Source organism: Punica granatum, chromosome 8 (assembly GCF_007655135.1).
Source record: "Punica granatum isolate Tunisia-2019 chromosome 8, ASM765513v2, whole genome shotgun sequence".
Lineage (NCBI taxonomy): Eukaryota > Viridiplantae > Streptophyta > Magnoliopsida > Myrtales > Lythraceae > Punica > Punica granatum.
Window position 1 is genome coordinate 18,238,341 of NC_045134.1, and position 21,804 is coordinate 18,260,144.

The window sequence follows — 21,804 nt, forward strand, 5'->3', positions numbered from 1 at the left end:
CACGTCACAATTTTTGGCTTGCCCAATCTGCTTCTGGTTAATTTGAGCTTCTACCACCATGCCGTGGCTCTGTCTCGCAATCTAATTGCCACCAAAGGCACACGTTTGTCTTCGGGCACTCCTTTAAATTCCAAGATCTCCTAAATTGTAGCCAGCCAATCAAGAAACTCCTCAGGTTTGAGGCTGCCATGAAATTCTGGAATTTCAGTCCGCATCCCAGACTCCCAACGCCTCTTGTCTTCCTCGATAGGTGGCCTCCTGTCGTGCTCGATAGGGCCCTTTTGCTGTCTACGTGGAATATCAACAAAATAATTCTCTCATTCCGACTCCTCTTCAGTTTCCTCTTGATCAGGGTCGGAATTCGGATTAGGGTTTCTCCAATTTTGGTTCTCTATAAGTGCAACCATCTGTTGTGTTAGCTGCTTCATCATACGATCCATCATCTGATCCACGATATGCTCCAGCCTATGTTCCAGATGTCGTAGATTGTCACGGTCATGAACATCGTCCACACGATCCCTTCTCCTAGGTGGCATGGTCGATCAAGATTAAACTGTAGGCTTTGGTACCAACTGACGCAACGGAACTAAATTGCAGTCTATTGATTCACGCACGAATGCCAGACAATAACCTTCTATCACCTATTGATTTTACGAATACTAGGAAATAGGCATCCAACTCGAAACAAAATCCGAGAATGGGGAAAAGAGCACGGTAGCTCTGAAACTTTATTGATAACAAAAAATAACTATCTTCAACCCTAGGATTGTACAAAGCTTAAATAGGAATTAAAAACGCCTAAATTGCACTTAAACATAAACTTTTCCTAAAATTGCATAAACACCAAATAACATAAAAAATAAAATGCCCGTTTAAGGCCATAAACGATGGAATTTTCCTAGAATCTCGTCTTTTCACGGCCAAAGGCCGTGAGTTTTGCTCCCCAGGCCGTTTCCCATGAAACAGGGTCGTTAGAATCTGTTTTTCTTTAGGTACCGACGTGCTGCTTCTTCTACAGCATCAGAGAGCAAGTCTTCTAAGAAAGCTTCCTTTTTTTTTTTGCTAAATTTCTGAGAAAGCATTTAGATACTCTATTCGTGCCGCCTTTAGATACTCTATTCCAATAAGTATCTTCCATTACTTCTAAATCTGAATGGAGTTATTGTGAGAACAAGTCTACAGCCTCCACGCGATTGATATCCCAATACTGATAGTGTTATAGATTTGTCCTCCCTTTTGCTCTCTGTTGGTGCTGTATATTCAATGCCGTTACATACCTTGGGGAGTACCCCAAGCAACACAACACACTCCTGATTGGAGGAGATAAGTAGTTACACAGCTCGTAGTCGGACTTGTTGAACTCTACTACATTTGCCAGGCCTTCCTTTGTAAAAGGGAGATCTCCGCCATTTCCCCTGCTTCTTCCCATGTAATGACTGGTTCTTGAAAAAGGGGTTTCCTGTATCTGTGAATCCATGAGTTCCACTTCTTTTTCATGGTTCACCTGTTGAATTTCCAGGGGACTAAGACGTTTAACATCCTTCATGATGCGTTGCTTCTAAGAGTACTTCTCGAGCAACCCTTCCTCATCTAACTTGGAGATATGAACACACATGCCGCCATAAGTCTGATCTTGCAAAAAGTTTCATCCATAAAATATTCAATCTATTTGAAGTCCCTTTTAACTAACCTTCCTCTTAATCCAAAATACATTAGGGTTAATTCTTTAGCAATTACAAATTTCTTAAGGTCAAAATTAGGGTGAAAGTAATATCCTTGATAGAATCCTAGAAATTTTGTCCTCTTCATGGCCTTGGCATCAACCCATTAGGGTTATTCATGACTTTCATCCTCAAATCCCCATCTTGTAGGAACTATGGGTTCGTTCATGTAAAAACTAAGAGGAGCTGAATATTTGACTTTGTAGTCAAACTTCCCTGATGGCTCTCCTAACAAATCCCAATTTTCCTTAGTTTTAGGATTCATAGCATGAGCCATCAGCTTATCAAGGATGTTGAACTCCTTTTTAGGATTTTTTTTCTCAATCTCTTCTTTCAAGGGATTATCCTCATGATTAGTGGTCTGGTTACCGTTGTTCTTGATGAAACTGGCACTGGTCTTTGGTTCGTGTACATCTTTGCTATGACACTGAGGATTTTCTTCTTTTGAAGGTTCAGGAATTGGAATTTCCTTAGTTGTGTCCTTTCCTAGCCATTTGGCTTTCTTGTCTCTGATGGCCCTTTCATTTTTACCTTCTTGGCTCTTCCACTTAGGGCACTATGTTGCATATTGTCCAAGCTTAAGGCACTTCTAGCACATTACGCCAGGGCTCCCTGAGCTCTCGATTCTTCCCTTATTCTTAGGACATTCTCGGTGGGAATGTCCCGCCTTCTGGCATTCCCAGCATACCTTTTTCCTCAAGTTGGTCTTGGAATCCATCTACAAGACAAGATAATTCCCGTGAGAGAGAGTCAGCTATTATATTTTTCCCTCATAGATACATGTCTAAAGTACTTCCTGTTTTCTTGATTAAGAGTGAACTTACATGGCAAAAAAAATATTTTATTTTTTGGGCGAAAAAAATTATTATACTTAACATAAGAAAATTTCTCATTCAAAGTTTCTTATTTTTAAATTATATTTGATTTAGATTGGAAATTTTATAATCTTAGTTTGTATATCCTCTATTATTTGTGTAATATCTCGTATGTATTATCAAAATGACCCTATTAACCAACAAATTGTTGGTTGAAGTGGGAAGCAGTATCAACCCCTAAGAGGAGAACACATGTTTGAGTCCCGGGAGATGCACTTGTTGGGAGAGGGGATAATCTTTTATGTTCCATTCCCTGGAATTACGAGAACAATGTCTCTCACAATTTTCACTAATGAAAAAAAAAAGACCATATTAATTAGGGTTATAGTCGAGTTTATTTTTATACTTATTGATGAGCATAGTTGTGTCATCATGTGTTTAAGTGCTGGCTTCATTTCAAAATTACATATATAGTTCCCTTAATTATTAAATACTAATACTAATAGTATACTCAATAATACCTAAAATTTATAGGTTGGATAGACTCTAAGCAGAGTGACTGATGAGATGAAATTCCATTTTACTCACAAGCTATTTATATTACGTTCCATGCATGTCATTTCCAATAGAAGTCATCATTTTGTTATTTTAATAATTCTATGCGCGGCTCATTTTTCTAGTCTTGTTACTTCAATCTAGCATTTAGGTCTGGTTAGGGAATTCCCAAACCATCGCTAAGTCCCTTTCGGAAAATTATGTCCCCCGCGCAACTTTCTAAGAGGGTAATGTTTGTGATTGCTAGCAAGACCGGCGCTTCATTTGGCTCTTATTTTCACTTTTTCCAGCGCCCACCGTCTGATTTTAAATCATCTTTGGTTTTCAACGATATTATTGGGTTCCCATATTCAACCTTTGTATTTCTTAATTTTTTATTTTCTCAGGCATTAGGCTACGTTATTATTACAAAAAAATTAAGCGATCTTTTGATTGGCGGAAAATTTATGGGTTCCCACTCTTACAATTCTCCTTTGTTTGGAAGCAAATTTGAGCTCGGAATTCCCGAGATTAAGATTTCATGCCTCGGAGCAAAAGAAGCGCTATTTTTTTGCGTCAATTGATCAAGTCAACATCGGTATCCTTGGGGAGATGACGGTTTCCTCCCCAACCTTAGAAACCCATAACATGGCTACTGCAGATACGTTCTGGCGTGGAGTAGGGTGGGTAGTGGTGGTGCCATGACTGAGCTTTGATGTACTGAGGAATATGGCATATATGGGTGGGGAATTTCATGAGCGCAAAGCAAACATAGTTATATAGGGTGGGAGGAAATTAAAATCAAGTGAAATCTTCTTATAAGTCAATTGATTAAGTGAATGTGCAAATATATCTTCTCTAGCAAGTCCACACCAAGAAATTTGCTCTCTTTGGGATAAGATATCTCCCGCGACCCACTAAAAATAAAAAAACAAAAAAAGAGGTCATGGAAATTAATTTTTTTTCCGGTGTGAATCTGATATTCGAAAGTCTAATTAGGCCCCGACTAATCCAATCGAGCTGGGTTTGCCCACTAAAAGGTAAAGCTCTTCCAATGTGGGTTTTCGGCATTCACAATAACTCGAACCCAAGACATTGCTTAAGAAGAATAAGCGCTGAATCGCTTGAACCGACCCAAGTTGGTTATGAAAACTAAATTTTCTAGTCCTTCAGGGCCCCCATAGTGCAGTTATTTTATTGTGGTCATAAATGCATCCTAACAACTCTTTTTTGCCCGCTCACTGCACGGGGCTAGTGAGAAAAATTGAAATAAAAATGATAATATTTATAAATTCACTAAAACATGTGAGGAAAAAGAGATGGGATAAAAATGAAAAAATATAATTTGACTTGAGATTCTTATATATGTTTTAATGTAGGATTGTGAGGGGACGTTTTATCATGAGCTTTGGGTTGACGAAAAATGCCTATATGGAAGGATCTCGTGGGAGTAACTTGGATTACATTATATATAGACTAGTTCTTCAGACTGTGCATTGCACGGGTACTTGTATTTTTTAGAGATGCATAATAGGTTAATTGCTCGGAGTAGTATGGCTAGCAGTGCCATCTGTAAGCTGTAAGCTCTCCGATGTACAGTGGTGGGATATATGAGATCGTAGATAGCTGGGAGAGTGAAAATTTCAGGAGCATGGCAAAGAGAGATATTTATAGGGATGAACAAAGGAAGTAGAGTTTTCTACGTCAACTGATCGAAGTCGATTAACGTTATAATATGAATTTTAAGTACAATTACTCCGTACATATAGAATTTAAGCTCACCATAACGCCTTTCTTTCGAGTAAATCTAGATCTGGATGGAAGAACAAGAGGAATGAAATGTAAAAGAGCAGTGTTGAGCAAGTCCAAATTAGGGAGACAATTAAACAGATCACACACAGATACAATAAGCGGAAATTACGCCATATAGGCCATGATTTACGCATTTTGTCAAATCTATCATATACTTTTTTTCTGTCAGATATATCCTATGGTTTACATTTTGCTCGAAATCTATCCTGGTGTTATCTTGTCCGTTAATGAAACGTTAGTAGGCTTCAAATCTATTTAATGATTTTAATTTTTTTCCCAAATCTATCCTATGATTTTAATTATTTCCTCAAAACTATTGTCAGCACCCAATTCTGGTCCACCGGCTTCAAGACAGGACATCAGCAAGGCTCCCGACTAGGATTCCAGAACTCTGACAAAAAAATAGCGAGAACAACATGTGGAATTTTGTGGCACACACAGTTGATTCCGAAGAGTAAGACATGAATTATCAACATTCAAGCCGAAAGCAGTGGATAAAGAGGAATTCACATCTCTGTATCGTATTCTTCGGTGAGTACCTACTTTCATGGATCCCAAAGCCAGGTTCGGTATTTTTAGATGAAGCTTTGGTGAATCAGGGACATTTCAACACAAAAATTGCATTGAGAACCCATTCGAGCAAAGAGATAAAATTCGTGGGATCTGGGGTGCCTAAACAGTGAATACCACAGCTCGAGCATGAGATTCGACGCATCATATCACAATCAATCTTGAATCTAAAAGGGCGACTCTCATGTGTTTGACCTTGAAAATCGAGTTAGGTTCAATCTGACAGGTCACTCATCCCAAGATTCAATACGGAGAGAGAGTTATGAATTTTTGAGCGCACCATGCCCGAAACTATTAAACAGGGACAGACTCTGCCAGTCGAGGGAGAAAATCCATAAAAAAATCCAGTTCTTCGTATTTTCAAGCATAGCCAACGCCAATGGATTCCCAATTCATTGAAGATTCAGAAAATTTAAAAAAAGGGATATTTTTTGGGATAGATTAGTACAGAATTGAAGAACTCCTCACAGATCAGGACCAAATCCCTCGGTTTTGGTCAGCTGTTGAAGAAAAATTGTTTCGGGTACTTTCCGAGGTCAAACGATCTTCAAATTTTACGAGGATATGCCTAATTCGTGTAGCGATCAAGGAAAAATATCAAAGAGACCAAAAGGCTCAGGAAAAGTTCAAAAAAATTTCGGATGTTCAGGACATCCCTAGAGACCATTGGTCATAGCTCTGCTTCTTCTGCTTTGGCTGAGCAAGGTGGAGTGTACTCCACCCCTTCCCCTTTTCCCCACGCCATCTTCTCCCTCTGCAACCCTCTTCTTCACATCTCCAACTGCTTACACCATCCCTCTACTGGTTATGCTGCTACGGATCAATTTCTTCCCATCATCTTCTGGATGGGATCACCTGGTGATCGATTTTTTTTTTTCTTTTTCCTTTCTGCCTTTCCCTCATCTAGACGGCACCATCCTATCACCCCCGGCTTCTCTGGAGATCAGGGGTCTTGTTGCAGGTCCGAGCTCCCGAGGACAAACCTCCGGGCTCCCTTCGAACTCCTCGTTGCTGTGTTGTTCACCTGAGTTGCTTCCTCGAGCTTCCTGAGCGGGTCGCTGCTGTAACGTCCTCCTCGACTCCTTGTCGTCTTTGTGCTGCTGCTCGGCCTCGTCCCTCGCTGCTGTGCTCCCATTGAACTTCCCTGAGCTGCTGTCCATGTCCCATGGAGCTCCCCGAGTTACCTTGGCTGTTGTTCAGCTCTTCGTCGAGCTCCCCTTAGCTGTCAAATGCATCCGAGCTAAGTCTCATACTTTGTTTCCCTTCTCCGTGCTTACTCTTGTTGTTTTCTTTTTCAGTTGGTTCCATTCTTATTCTGCCTTTGTTTGTCTCCCCTTTTGCAGTGACATCAACATCCACAGAGCCGCCACATTGCTTTGCTCCCTCCCCTTCGAGATCCCCGAGTTGCTTTGCCGATGTATCGAGGGATGTCCGAAGGTTCACGTGGTTCCTCCCGACAGTGGCTCAGGAGAGGTACGGAATCTCGGATTTAGTAGCATGCATAGGGTCTCATTTGGATGGTGATAATGTGAAATGAATGTCTGTGGACCGTGTCGATGAGCGGGATTATTTCAAATCCGGTTTTACAAAGTTTTCAATCTGTTTCAGTTCAGTCCATGCGATCCTTTTCACGTTTTCCAGATCAGCCCTAAACTTTCTGATCTGTTTCAATCAAATCCTGAGCCATTTTCAGTAGTTTCTCTCAGCCACTGAACTTTCCAGGCAATTCAGATCAGTCCAGGAAACTTTTCAATCTGTTTCAGTGAAGTCCCTGCTACTCTTTTCATGTTTTCCAGATCAGCCCTAAACATTTCGATCCGTTTCAATCAAATCCTAGGCCATTTTCAATATTTTTCGCTCAGCCACAGAACTTTTCAGACTATTTAGATTAGTCCAGGAAACTTTTCAATATGTTTCATTTCAGTCCCTACGACTCCTTCCATTTTTCCAGATCAGCCCTAAACTTTCAAATCTGTTTCAATCAAATCCTGGGCCATTTTAAATATTTTTCGCTCAGCCACAGAACTTTTCAGACTATTCAGGTTAGTTCAGGAAACTTTTCAATCTGTTTCAGTTTAGTCCCTGCGACTCTTTGCACGTTTCCATAGCAACCCCCGACTTTTGAGCTGTTCCAAATCTGTCCCTGGGATTTTGGCCGAATTTTCAAATCAGCCACAGCTCTTTTGAAATTGTCCAATTTAATAATAAGGACTTCCAACCTGTCTTGTTTGAGTACCCGACCGATAGATATGTACGTCCTTTTAATACGTTCTTATCTCGTTTATTATGCGTATGTGACGTGGCAATACTTGTTTTTTGTATGTTTCACCACTTCCATGAGTCGGCGCCGTTTTCTCGATTCCGTTAATATTATGTTTGTGTATGCTTGCATGTTTGCATGCGTTTCTCGTGATCATTGCGGCGCCGGCTTTGTAAAATATCTGTTATAATCGCGATTGATATATGATTGCATGCAACCATATTTTTCATTTGGCATTGATTGGATGATAAATCATACATTAGACACGTTAGTTTAGATACTTGCATGGATTTGGGGTACCGGTGACTATCTCGAGCCCACGGGAGCCCAAGAGCGTATTGGCCTCCATAGTCCGAGCATTCTTGACTCCCAAGGACCCGTCGTGGTTTTCGTATCGCAAATCGTTCCATTAACCCCGTTGCATTCGAGGCTTAAGGCCACAATTATTAACAATTCCACAAAAGGGCAGATGAGACGTGTCACTCGGTTAATTAAATCAATCGACTTAAATAAAATTGCACGAATCAAACATTAACTTGTAATTGAGTCGACGAACCACGAACCGTAAGGAACACCCTTTTTAAACTCACAATTTCAAAGCACCGAGACGCATAACACGAGTAGAGTCGGTGTCTAAGGAGCACTCACGTGGCTTGACTCGAGTTCGGGCCCTATTTGAGGCGGCCTGAGTCGGGATACGCCAGTCTTCTTTAGACCTCTTCGTGTTACGCGATCTCGATTCTATACGAACACTTTACACGTTTTACCATTCAATGGCGTAACCGTTGTTTCATGATTCGCCGACATTCTAGGCATTAGGAAGATCGAAACACCTCAATTCACGGTTGAAGGCGAGCAGCCCGTTCGGGCATGAGTGTTATTCGCATAACCCCTTTCTTCCGATTTCAGTGTTTCTGTCATTCTACCGTAGACTCGGGTAGTTAGCACTGATACCACTGTCACGAGACATGCGAATCTTGATTAACTATTCACTTGACTTAACCAAACATTAGATAATGGTTAGGTGGAACTCTAGGTTCTAAATCTAGAGCCAAAACACGAGTTTGGCATATTCAGTGAAACCGCAGTGTCATTTACAAAATAAAGCCTTAAAATCAACTCACACACGCATAATTGGCCTAGCACTGGATTCTAGCATGTTCTTCTGCTTGCCTAGGTTAGATAAATTGTTTGCCAATTAACCCCGGTTAATAACTGATTAAATCACGTAAATTTGATCTAATACACAACTTGTCTGTATTTATCAGTTTTCGTCTGTTTTCATCTGTTTCTATCAGTTTTTCTCTGTTTTTTGCTATTCCTTGCTGATTTGTTGTGGTTCGAACCCAAACCCATAGGTCACGCCTATCACGGGGTGCAACGCTCTAAACCATCGATCACGGGTCCAATGCCCCACGCACACTGAGCGCGCACAACCCGAGTGCGGAATGGGGTCTAGCCCCAAGTCATTACCTTGCTCCGAGTATGGTCTATGGGGAAGACGACTTGGATCGGGTGTGTGAATCGCGGTTAGGCGTCACCCGGGAACTCGACCGATCCAACGGTTATCGCGAGAATTGATCCATTTTCTCGTCTACCGTCGGTTCGGTCGGACCCGACTCTCGGCTCCTTGAGCCCGTGTTACCTTAATTTACTTATCGGTCATTCAAAATCTCACGGTGAGCTAGAGTGGAATGTTGGCCCAATGCAAACCGATAGGGGATCCATTTACTTTGTTCGGTTGTATTCTGTATTTTTTTGAGAGTACATTGTAAGAAATTTCGTTTGCACATTTATTCATTCATTTGTAAGGATCCTCGATCGGCGAGCGAGAGGTCTGAGCGTAGAATCGATCAAATCGATTCACTTACCCGACAGACGAGTAGATTTAATGCTTCGCAGCTTCGGTTCGCGCTGGGAATCGACCACCATGGTCCGACGAACCGTAGCGAGAATAGCGAACCGTTTCCTTGATGTGCAAACTTACTTTTCTCTCGGATTCTTGACCCGAATTGATCAATTCATCGACTTTACGGTGTCAAAACAGGAAAGAAGAGCGCAACCCTAATTCACGTAGTAAATAAACAATAAATGGCAAGCCTAGCAAGCTAGAGTATCGAAAGAGCGTGCGGGATATAGACCCGCATGTAATAGAACCATCGAACTCAGAATTCTTGGTTTCGTAATGACCAATGCCTTAACAACTAGGTGTACCTGTACCCCTAGACCTGGGCAACTCACCGGGTCTCGACCTTCGGATCGTAAATAGGTAGTGGCAACTCATTCTCACTTGCGTCCGTCGCGCGTCCCCGGGAAATTGGACACTAATCGTGCGCATAGGCCTGCGCATGCGAGCCTCGACGAGAGCAAAATTCAGGTTCGCACAACTATCCCATGGTTTTAATTTTTTTCTCAAATCTATCCCGGATAAAAGGGGTTACAATGGCAAAACCGTTAAACATTGACGGAGATATAACGGCGGGATAGATTTGAAGCAAAATGTAAACCATGAGAGATATTTGACCAAAAAAAGCATATGATAGATTTGATAAAACGGATAAACCATAGACTATATGGGGTAAAAACCCCATACAATAAAGGAAATTCAAATTAATTAAATACCATGATGTCAGCACCCCATTTTGGCTCTCCAATTTAAGTAATGCCTATCAACAACAATTTGGACTATGACTTGAGCATTGATACAAAAGATGGCTTTATAGAGCAGCAAATTGCTATTCAATCTCAAGTCAATAGAGATAGGCAGATCATTCATGCACATGACAGAAGAATATACAGACTCATCCAGCAACATACAGAGCAAACATAGAGCTTAGACAGCATCCAAACCGGTGATTTCAGAATACATCGCCGACAGTATTATTTTCTACTGGTTCGCTCAACCATCAGAAGATAGTCAATATTGGACTCCAAAAATCCCTTGCGGTGCCAGATAGATGAAAAGTGTCTTCAAACACATTTCCCAGATCATCTGTTCTATACAAAGTAATTTTCTATATACATACAACTTTTCAGGGGAAGTCCAAAACCGCCAGTTCACCATAGAAAAGTTAATGTCCGGTGTCGGATGCAGTCACATCCAACAATTATACAGAGCATGAGCATTGCTTCAGATTGTCCCTCGGAAGTCATACAGATTCCTCGAATGACTCTCGAGCGACAAAATAAGGATACCTTTCAACGGAAAACCATGTCCAGAGACTGGTCTGATAGAACATTGACAAACGAAGTTAGCCATGCATTTCCTTGAAAGCTACAGTGGACAGACACAATTGGGCAAATCAGACTGCAATATCCTTTTCAGTTTCCCGAACGACCTCTAAATGGCAGAAAAGACCATTTCTTACGGAAATTCATAATCGGGGGTTCTTTTTGCGGAAACTTGACGTCATATAGTTGGCTAATACAGTGCTACTCATCACAAGGCTCATTGTGAAATCCTCAGACGGAATTGCACAATCCATCTAAGTCCTCAAAACAGTGCTTTTAGGATTTCAGATGCACATTTTCAATCCTTTGGGGTCTGTTCTCAATGAACAGAAATCGCAGCGATCTCCGGATCATCCAAGCAACTCAGAAAGCATTCTGAGAAATCCGGCTTCGGACTCCTAAGACATCTCCGACTTCACATTTGTAATATCGGCTTATTGGTCAATTATCCAGTCTGATTGACAATGGACGTCAAAATGACCAATGCGGAATACAGACATGAGACGTGCATTCAGAAACGGGTAACTTTGCTCTGATTGCCTAAAATGAGCAAAATCGGCTTCCGAGCCCAAAAACCACACGAACATTCCTTTGGGCAAAATGGATGATTTTGGACTCGTTTGAATTATTTTTGCACGCACATTGACAATTCGACGTTCGTTTGAGCCACGAACCTCGAACACGCGATCAATCGAGACTCGAAACTTTGTCCCGAACTTCCCTCAACGCCCGTGGGACCCATGGCTTGCCCTAGGGCAGCCGTAACCTTGCCCAATGCCGCCCATTTCCTTGCCCTAGGCGTCCTCTCCTTTGTCTTCTTCATCTCCATGAAGATAAGAAGACAATTTGCAATTCTATCTTCTTCAAAATATCTAAGTCTTCTACTTCAACACTCCACCATCACCATCCATCCATTAATGCTTCATTCAATCAAAATCCCACCCTAATTCTCTTAAAAATTCGGATCCCTTAAGCATTCCCCATTAATCACACTTTGCTTGCACCAATTTGGTCATTAAACATGCATATATATAGCCTAAGTCATCTTCAAGCACACACACCTTCTCTTGCATCAACACTTGTCATTTTCATCAAGCAAAAGCTCTCAAACTCCATAGCAAAACCGCAGCCCACAGCTCAGCCAACAACAAGCAAAAACCCTCAAGACTTAAGTCGGAAACTCGATGATCACCATCCCGGCTTAAATCCAAACTTCATATCCCACATGATTTCGACCCCCTCAGTCCATTTCCGAAGTTAGATTTTAAGTTTGAAACCTCTAAGCCATAGAATTAGCTTCGTACAGAACCGAACTCAGTTTGGTCCAATTCGGGTCAGATTTTCCAACGGGTTTGAGCTGCCAAAATACATCAACAACCTCCCTACATGACCTAAGGGTGTCTAGGAGTCGAAAAATCCCGAAAAACCCCGCTGGTTTTTACCCAGCATGAAAAAACAGCCCGACCGCCCAATCTGGTCAGATTTTCTGACTGTCTTTGCGTTTTCCTTGCAGATCGAGTTGAACCCAGACTCTTTTCTTCGAACGACTGCCAAGGTCACCTTCGGGGGTCTCGTAGGAGTCAGGAGCCACCGTGGGGACGTCCGACTCGAGACTTGCCCAGTCGGGTCTGTTTCTGGGCGTGCTCTGTTTTGCGTAATTTTGCAGGGCTATACGGATAAACTTGAGACTCTTCTTATCGAACGACCACCATTTTACCGCTCAAGGGCATAACCGTCATTTCGTGATTTGCCGATATTTTAGGCGTTAAGGAGACCGGAACACCTCGATCTATGGGTAAAAAAGGACAATCCGTTCGGGTGTGAGTTTTATTCGCATGGTCCATTTCACCCACTTTTGGTGTCTCTATCGTCTTGCCGTAGATTCGGTAGATAGCGTTATTATTTCCGTTACAAAACACACAATACCGGATTAATCATTCATTTGACCTAATCAAACATTAGATAATGGCTAGGTGGAATGTTAGGTTCCAAATCTAGAGTCAAAGCACGCGTTTGGCATATTCAATGAAACTGCAATGACATTCACAGAATAAAGTCTTAAAACAAACTCACACACATAGTCGACTTAGAATTGCATTCTATCATATTCATATGCTTGCCTAGGTTAGAAAAATTATTTGCCAATCAAGCCCAGTTAATAATTGGTTAAATCACGTAAACATGGCATAATACACAAATTGTTTGTATTTGTCCGTACTTGTCTGTTTTTATTAGTTTTTATCAGTTTCTTTCAATTTTCGTCTGTTTTCTTGATTCTACTTGCTGATTTGTTGCGGCTCAAGCCCGAGCCCATAGGTCGCACTTTGCACGGGGTCCAACACCCCAAATCATTGATCACGGGGTCCAATGCCCCACGCACACCGAGCGCGCGCAACCTGAGTGCGAAATGGGGTCTAGCCCCGAGTCACTACCTTGCTCTGAGTATAGTCTATGCGGAAGATGACTTGGATCGGGCATGTGAATCGCGGTTAGGCATCACCCGGAAGCTCAACCGGTCAAACGGTTACCTTGAGAATTGACCGGTTCTCTTACCGCCATCGGTTTAGTCGGACCCGACCCCCGGCTCTTTGAGCCTGCGTTGCTTTAGTTTATTTGTCGATCATAAAAGGCCATTTTCAGTGAAAATCCATATCCGGAGGTCCTCTTTGGGGAAACTTGACGCCGGATGCTTACCTTACACAATGCTAGCCTTCTCAAGGCTCAATGTGGAATCGTCGGAATGAATCACACAACTCATCTAGACCCCTCGAGCAGTGCTTTAAGGGTCTCAAATGCACTTTTCATATCCTTAGAGGCCCAATCTCGGCAAACAGAGATCACAGTGATCTCCGGATCTCCCAAGAAACTCAGAAAGCAATCTGAGAAATCAAGTTTCGACCTCCTAGGACATCTCTGGCTCCATATTTGCATTTACCAGCTTAAAGGTCAAGTGCCCATGTAATTTGACAATTTATGTCAAAATAACCGACGTGGGATGCAGATACAAGATATGCTGTCAAAAGTGGGTAACCTCGCTCTTAATGCATAAAAGGAGCAAAACCGGCTTTCGAGCCTCATACAGACATTTAGCAATATTCACGGAAAATGTCAATCTCGGACTCATTAAATCTGTTTCCTCGCGTATATCGATAATTCAACATTCAGTTCGAACCACGAGCTTCGAATGCGCGATCAATCGAGACTGGAGCTTTTTCCTGGTTTCTCCTCTTCGGTCGTGGGACCCACGGGCTGCCCAAGATGAGTCACCCTTTGCTCTAGAAGATTCTTCTTCTTCTTCAATGCAAGAAGCCAAAATATCTTGGAGAGGTTGAAGACAACACTCAACTCCTCATCAATGCTCATCAATGCTCTTGGATCATCTTCGTCAAGAACACTTGGTCCACATTCATCCTCATCCTCATTAGGCAAACCAAAATTTGCTAATGGAAGGCTTAAGTGTGCTTAGCTTGCTTAATTACCCATTAGCTTTGCCTATAAATAGCCCCAAAGTGATTAACCTAATCATTTCTCCTCTTGCACACTCTCTCTAAGCTTTCTCCCTCAAGAAAAGCTCTCAACTCCATAGCCAAAACCAGCAAGCTTCAACACTTCAAAACCAACAGAGAAAAACCGAAGGAAACCCGAAGAAAACTTTGAGTTTCTTAAGTCGGAAGCCGATGTTCATCATCCCGACTTAAGTTAAAAAATTCTCAAACTCCATGGACCACATGTTTTGGACCCAAAGAGTTCATTTCTGAACTTACATTTTTGGTTTGAAGTCATTTGCTCATCATTTCAGGTTGATTTCTTCATTTCGGGTGAAGATCGTGCTCTCGGGTGAACAGTACCCGCGCACAGCCGCGCGCACGCCAGCGGGCACACCTGCGCGCCTGCCGCCTGCTCGCGCCACCCGCGCGCCACGCGCGCCCACGCGCCCCGCGTGCTCCCGTACGCCCGCGCATCCTTCCTTGCCCGAACGTGCATCCTTTGCACCCGAGCACCCTTCCAAGCGTTCAACCGAGTCACCCGACTCTCGAACACTTCCCCGACTCTTTCCTCGTATCCCGAGGCTAGGTAAATCACTCTTGACTTAGAGGAGTTAGGGCTTTTTACATTTATTGCATGTTCATGGAGTTGTAAGGTGCACAAAGTGTGTTCACTTGCAAGACTTCATTTTTATGCACTTTTACATTATGCCATGCATGTTCATCCTCGATTAACGTGCTAACATGTCGGGAAACGTTTGGATTGTCACTTGGAAGACCATCCCGACCCAAAACAAGCAAAAGAGCTCTCGGGTTTGCCTCAAGAAGAGGTGATCGAGACTTGGCTTGCTTTCCTCGGGTTAAGAACGGCCTTCTTAGCCCGATCCAAGCTCGATTCCCGAGTTTTATCGTGTTTTCTTACATGTATGAAGTCGGTATTGTTTTATCGATTCCGTAAATAACATGTTTGTGCATGCTTCCATGTTTGAATGTGTTAAACAAATCAGGGCAATACCGGCTTTTGTCAAAAACGTGTCATTTATCGTGTTTGTTATTTGAGCATGCGAGAGATGATTCAAAACAAGACGTGGAAACCTCGTGGAACCTAATTCGAGCCATGGGACCTCTCGGCTATCTCCAAGGAGAAGTGACCGAGAGCCTCTTAGACTCGTACGGGTTGCATGAGGCTTCCTCTTCCTGTTTTGAGTCCATTCTCAGTTTTCGTGTAATTTGCAATTTGCATTATTGTCGCAACATCGTATGAAAATATCTTTTCAAAACAAAGCATGCATGGATTCGGGTATCGATGACTCATTCGAGTCCATTCGGTTACGAGGGTAGTTTCGGTCATTGGACCAAATTATCCTCGATCCTTATGGAATCATCTTGGTCGCTGAGTCACGAATCGTTTTCATAATTAATGCATTCGGCATAACCTTAAGCATTAATTCCACGAATGAATTAATCGGGACGTTCACACGATTAATTCATTCAATTTAAACAACTTTGCACGAATTGGACATTAATTTGTAACTCGTGTCGACGAATTACAAAACGGTGTTAATGCCCTTTTCAAAACCCTCATACTTTCAAATCCGTATTGTGTTGTTCTCCTTTTCTGAAAAACAAATTTTCAAATCAAGGGCAAGAACATCATTTTGTGATTTGCCGTCATCTTAGCATCGTTTAACATATCAGTTGGGTATTCTGTATCAAAATTACAATTACCTGACTAATCATTTCACTCGACTTAACCAAATGCTACAAAATGGTTAGGGGGAACTCTAGGTTCCAAATCTAGAGTAAAAACACGTGTTGGGTTAATTCAGTGGTAATTCAGTGTCACAACACCGAATCACTGTAAAAACAATCCACACACACGAAACTTAACTACGGACACCCGATATGTCAGGTTCTCAAACCAAAGCCGAATGCTAAAACATTGGCATGTGTTGTTTGCTTAGCATATAGTATTTTCTTGCAAAAACACACTTGGATTAATAAACTTGTTAATCCATGTACATTCGGTTAATACAAACACATTGTCTGTTATTTACCTGTTGCTTGTTATCTTTCGCATTTGTTTGCCATGCGGATCGAGCCTGATCCCTAGGCCGAATGATATTAGGGTTGAACGCCCTAATCATCGATCACAGGGTCCAACGCCCTAATCAACACTCACAGGGTTCAACGCCCTACTCAGTGAGAGCGTACATTGAATTTTAGTTTTTCGGTGTTTCCCTAAACTCATGGTGAGTTAGAGCGGAATAATAACCGAACGCGAGTTGACTGGAATTCGGCCATTTGTAATTTGTATTTACTGTTTTTGAGAGCATTGTAAGGACTTATATTTTGTACATTCATTCTGTAAGAATTCCAGTCGGTGAGCGAACGGTCCGAGAGTCGAATTAATAGAATCGGTCTAATGCTTGCCCAGATACAAGTAAATCCAAGAACTCGTGGTTTTAGTTCACGCAGGGATTCAACCTCCATGGTTCGATGAACTGTAACGCAAGATTGTGAACCAACTCCCCGACATACGGGTTTACTTCTCTCTCGGCTTCTCAACCGACATCGTTTGGTTCACCAAATCTCCGATGTCAAAACGTGCGAGCCAAGCGCAACTTAATTCAAGCGAACGGTTTGAGAGTAGAATTAATCGAAATCGATTCAATGTTTGCTCATAGGAAAGTAAACCTCAAAGTTCGTGGTTTCGGTTCACGCAGGGAGTCAACCGTTATGGTTCGATGAACTGTAACGAAAGATAATGAACCCATTCTTCGACATACAGGCTTACTTTTCTCTCAGCTTCTCAATCGACATCGTTTAATTCACCGAAATTACAATGTCAAAACGTGCAAGCCGAGTGAAACTTAAATCAAGCGGTAAATAAATAAAACATGCAAGCCTAGTAAACCAGAGTACCGAAAGGGCGTGCGGGATATAGGCCCGCACGTAACATGAACCCCCGAACACTGATTTTTCGGTTCCACACAGATCAATGCCTTAACGACAAACTAGGTGTTCCATACCCCTAGACCCCGGGTAACTTATCCGCCTTCGACCTTCGGGTCGTAAAATGATAAGTGGCGACTCCTTCTCTCACACGTGTCCGTCATGCGTCCCCACGGGAAGGTGGACACTCCCAAGCTGCGCGATCCAAAAGCGCGCCTGCGGGCCCCAACGAGAGTTCACATTCGGGTCCGTACAGCTTGGCGACTCCACTGGGGATTTCTTAGTGGGTTCAGGCTCGATCCCGTTTGCTTGCTTGCATGTTCATTTACCGCTTTCTGCAACTTTCCTGCTTATCTACTTTACACACTTTTATTTAAGTACTGGCATTGCATATCACAATAGCACTAGGTACCTATGGGTCGCGTCCTACGACCGATGATAGGAACCCAGGTTAGACAGGGGTTCGAAGTAGGGGTACGGCGCGCGATTCGACTGTCGCTTAGGCCTTGAAAAGAATCCCGCCCGATTTCAAGGAATTGATACCCTTGTGTCGAGGACCCCCGTCTCTAGGTAGTTGTTATCCCAATAGCACCTAAACCATGCATAAACAGGAACCGTCATGCTAGACCAAAATAAATCTTCATGCCGTCAACCGACCCAAAGTTCAGTCTTTGAGTCGGCCCGCAATTTTCTTTTTAGGCGGGCCTTTTGCTGTTTTTTACAAAGAGCGATGTACATTGTAACAGATACAATTAAAATTTATTCTTTCTGCACCTGCATGCATGTTTTCAAACAAACTAGGACATTGCATTGCTTTATTTCTTAAATTCCCTTTTTCAAATGAACCATCTTCGTAAATCTGGGAACTTGAATCAAATCAATGCAATGGCATTAGCTTTTGAAAACTCATACATTACCTGCATCCGATGTTTGCACAACAACTCCCATGCCCCACATGACCGGCGAGTCGTGCTAACCTTCGCGGGTAGACCACCCGCAGTCTTCAGCTCTCCATGGCGAGACGTGCTATGACCAGAGGCCGTCCATCCCGACCACCCACCCAGCACGACAGGCGAGTTGTGCCAACCTTCGCAGGTAGACCACCCGCGGTCTTCACCTCTCCATGGCGAGACGTGCTATGACCAAAGGCCGTCCATCCCGGCCACCCACCTAGTACGACAGGCGAGTTGTGCCAACCTTCGCGGGTAGACCCCCCGCGGTCTTCACCTCTCCATAGCGAGACGTGCTATGATCAGAGGCCCTCTAGCCCGGCCACCCACCCCGCATGACCGGCGAGTCGTGCCAACCTTCGCGGGTAGACCACCTGCGGCCTTCACCCTTTCTCCATGGCAAGGTGAGTTGTGGACCGAGGGCCGACTCACCTTCCCAGGTGAGACTAACCGACACTAACTTCTTGCTAACAGAGAGCATCACCGCGTGATCTGATGCACTTTTTTCCGCAAGACCCTGCGCATCTACCAACGATCAAGCGTGCCTCATACATGTCCAAGCATGTTCACACCAACTCATACATGCATGCTCAACGTATCAATGCATGTATCTTGGTGTGCTCACACGACGCCTACTAGGCCAGTTCGCTTCCCTACACTTTTGCATTGAAATCCTGAACAATTCATGCTCCTTCATTGTTTTCTTTTCCCATTGCAGGAAATTCTCAATAAGAAGACAACCTGAATACTGAGCGACCACAATTGAGCTCCTTGGGATTTCAACACTAAGTCTCCATCCTTAGTCCACAGAGCAAGACCGCAAGCAAATCAGAGTCACCGCTTTGCAGCACCCTGCGCTGTTCCTCAGCATTGACCATTGCCTTTGCATCTCTTGCACTTTCTTATCGAGCACGCATTTACTGCATGGGCTTCGGCCTCGCATCGGGCTCCGGCCCTGCATTGGGCTCCGACCCCACATTTACTGCATCGGGCTTCGGCCCCACTTTTGTGCTTCTGCCCCGCATCGGGCTTCGACCCTGCATTTACTGCATCGGGCTTCGACCCCACTTTTGGGCTTCTGCCCCGCATCGGGCTTCGACCCCGCATTTACCGCATCAGGTTTCGGCCCCGCATTTACTGCATTGGCCTCGGCCCTACTTTTGGGCTTCTGCCCCGCATCGGGCTTCGGCCCCACATTTACTGCATCGGGCCTTGGCCTCACTTTTGGGCTTCGGCCCCACATTTACTGCATCGGGCCTTGGCCTCACTTTTGGGCTTCGGCCCCGCATCGGGCTCCGGCCCTACATCGGGCTCCGGCCCCGCATTTACTTTTGGGCTTCGGCCCCGCATCGGGCTTCGGCTCCTCATCGGGCTTCGGCCCCACTTTTGGGCTTCGGCCCCGCATCGAGCCTCGGTCCTACATTTACTGTTTTCGGGCCCCGGCCCAGCATTTATTGCGTTTGGCTTCCGGCCCAGCATTTACTGCTTTCAGGTTTTGACACCTCGCATTTTCTACTTTCAGGCTCATCTGAAATTTAAAATCGACTTGGATTCAAATTCATCCAAGCGACACTCCAAGGAGCAAGTATAATCCTTCCACTACAAAGACCGGAAGTGACATCTCCACAAACAGAGTGTCAGCACCCCATTTTGGCCCACCGGCTTCCCACACGAGGATTCCCGACCGAAGCCCGGGACACTATTCATCACCCGGCAATCAGAGGTAAATAGGCGGGTACGGGGTCATGAGCAATAGGAGAAGAGCACGGTCCATTGAGAAAGGCGGAAGAGAGCAGTCAGAAGAACGAACGAACAAGGAATCTCGAAAACGACGGAGCCGGCATAGTGGCACTATTTATCACCGAGTCACTGAAGCACCGAAAGGTGCCCAATATGGGACTCCAAAAATCCCTCTCAGTGCCAAAGTGACTAATGACACGTCCGGACGCATTTCCGAGGCAAGCCACATGAGCCGGGACACCCCGATCTTTCACGGACGCCTTTTCTGACAGAGCTCCCAGGGCCCGCTCCACTGACAAGCAGACGGCCCCCCCAAAACGGGCCTACAGGCACCCAAGGACCACCAAGGTCGGGGAACAAGCTTCAGATGACCTTCCGGAACTCGACTCGGTTTCCCGAGGGACGTTTCAATGGTCATGAATGTATCCCGGCGAGCCTTCGGGGCACGCCCACGGAAAACAGAGATCACAACGAGCTCCGAGCACCTCAAGACATTCAGTGAACACTGAGAAAACCCTGGTCAAAGTCCCTAGGTCTTCCCGGGCCAACGGTCCCCGACCGAGGGCGGTGAGCCAACGATCCCTCACGAGGCAAAAGGATCGCCGAAATGAATGTTAGGATGCGCAAAGAGCAATCGGGGACCGGGGGACACTAAACTCCGCTCCGAACGTCCGAACAGGGCAAAACCGACTCTCGAGGCTCCGAGTCGCCCGAACGCTCGTTCACACGACTCATGGCGATATTAGGCTCGTTCAAATCCTCGTCATTCAAGCATTCCAAATCTCCAAATTAATTGGACATCGGAGGTCGGATGCGAGCTCAATCAAGTTTCAAGCATTTTTCGGCTTTTCTCTCAATCGAATGGGACCCACAGCTCAGCCAAGCCGAGCCATCAAGCCACGGCTCAACCCCAAGCCGCGGCTCAAACCCTCGGCTTCGACATGACAGCCCCAAGCCGCAACTAATTCCCTTGGCCGGCGGCTCCAAGGAGGCTCCCTCCTTCCCTCCACCACAAATTCAAACTCCTTCTTACACACACTCACATCCATCACCTCCCATCACTCAACCTCTTGCTTTCCCCTCACTCAACATGACTATTTCCCCTCCCTAACCTCTCTTAGAATTTCGGCAGCCCCCTCTTAAGCCCCTAAACCGTGATTAAGCCTCCTTAATCGAGCCGTTAGCCATCCCTTTATAAGCTCTTGCACCATTAGACTTAATCACTTCTTCATTCTCACTCTCTTTCAAGCCAATCTCTCTCAAGAATCCTCTCAAACTCCAGCCCACTCCCACTCACTCGTCCAGCCCTTGCCAAGGCCGAAACCGGCCAAAATCAACGGAAAACCACCCGGTATTCCGGTGACCACCCGACCCGACTTAAACCAAAAATCACCAACCTCCCTAGCCTACATATTTTCCACCCCCTAAGTCCATTTCCAGGCTTAGATTCCCCATTTGAGGCCTCCATCATCGCATTCCAGCCGAAGGAAGAATCGGGTCCCGTGGGTCACCCGGGCGCACACCGGACCTCTACGCGTGCCATTTCTTCCCACGACTTCGGCGAGTCGTGCCATCACGTTCAAATGGTTCCTCACAACCCTCACCCTCCCCCGTGAAGAGGTGGTCACAGTCCGAGGGCCGATCGACCGTGCACAACTCCCTTTTCCTCCGTTTCTCTCTTACCGGGTTCCTTTCATTTTTACCGAACTTTCTCTCACATTTTCGGGTTCG

The 21,804-nt window shown here is 44.4% G+C and overlaps 1 long non-coding RNA gene across 1 annotated transcript; it reads left to right on the forward strand.

The window, feature by feature from the left end:
- Positions 1–6,299: 6,299 nt before the first annotated feature.
- Positions 6,300–9,502, forward strand: LOC116189065. Its single transcript, XR_004152308.1, has 2 exons — positions 6,300–6,925; positions 9,071–9,502. It is a non-coding gene; the product is annotated as an uncharacterized LOC116189065 (long non-coding RNA).
- The last annotated feature ends 12,302 nt before the right edge of the window (positions 9,503–21,804 follow it).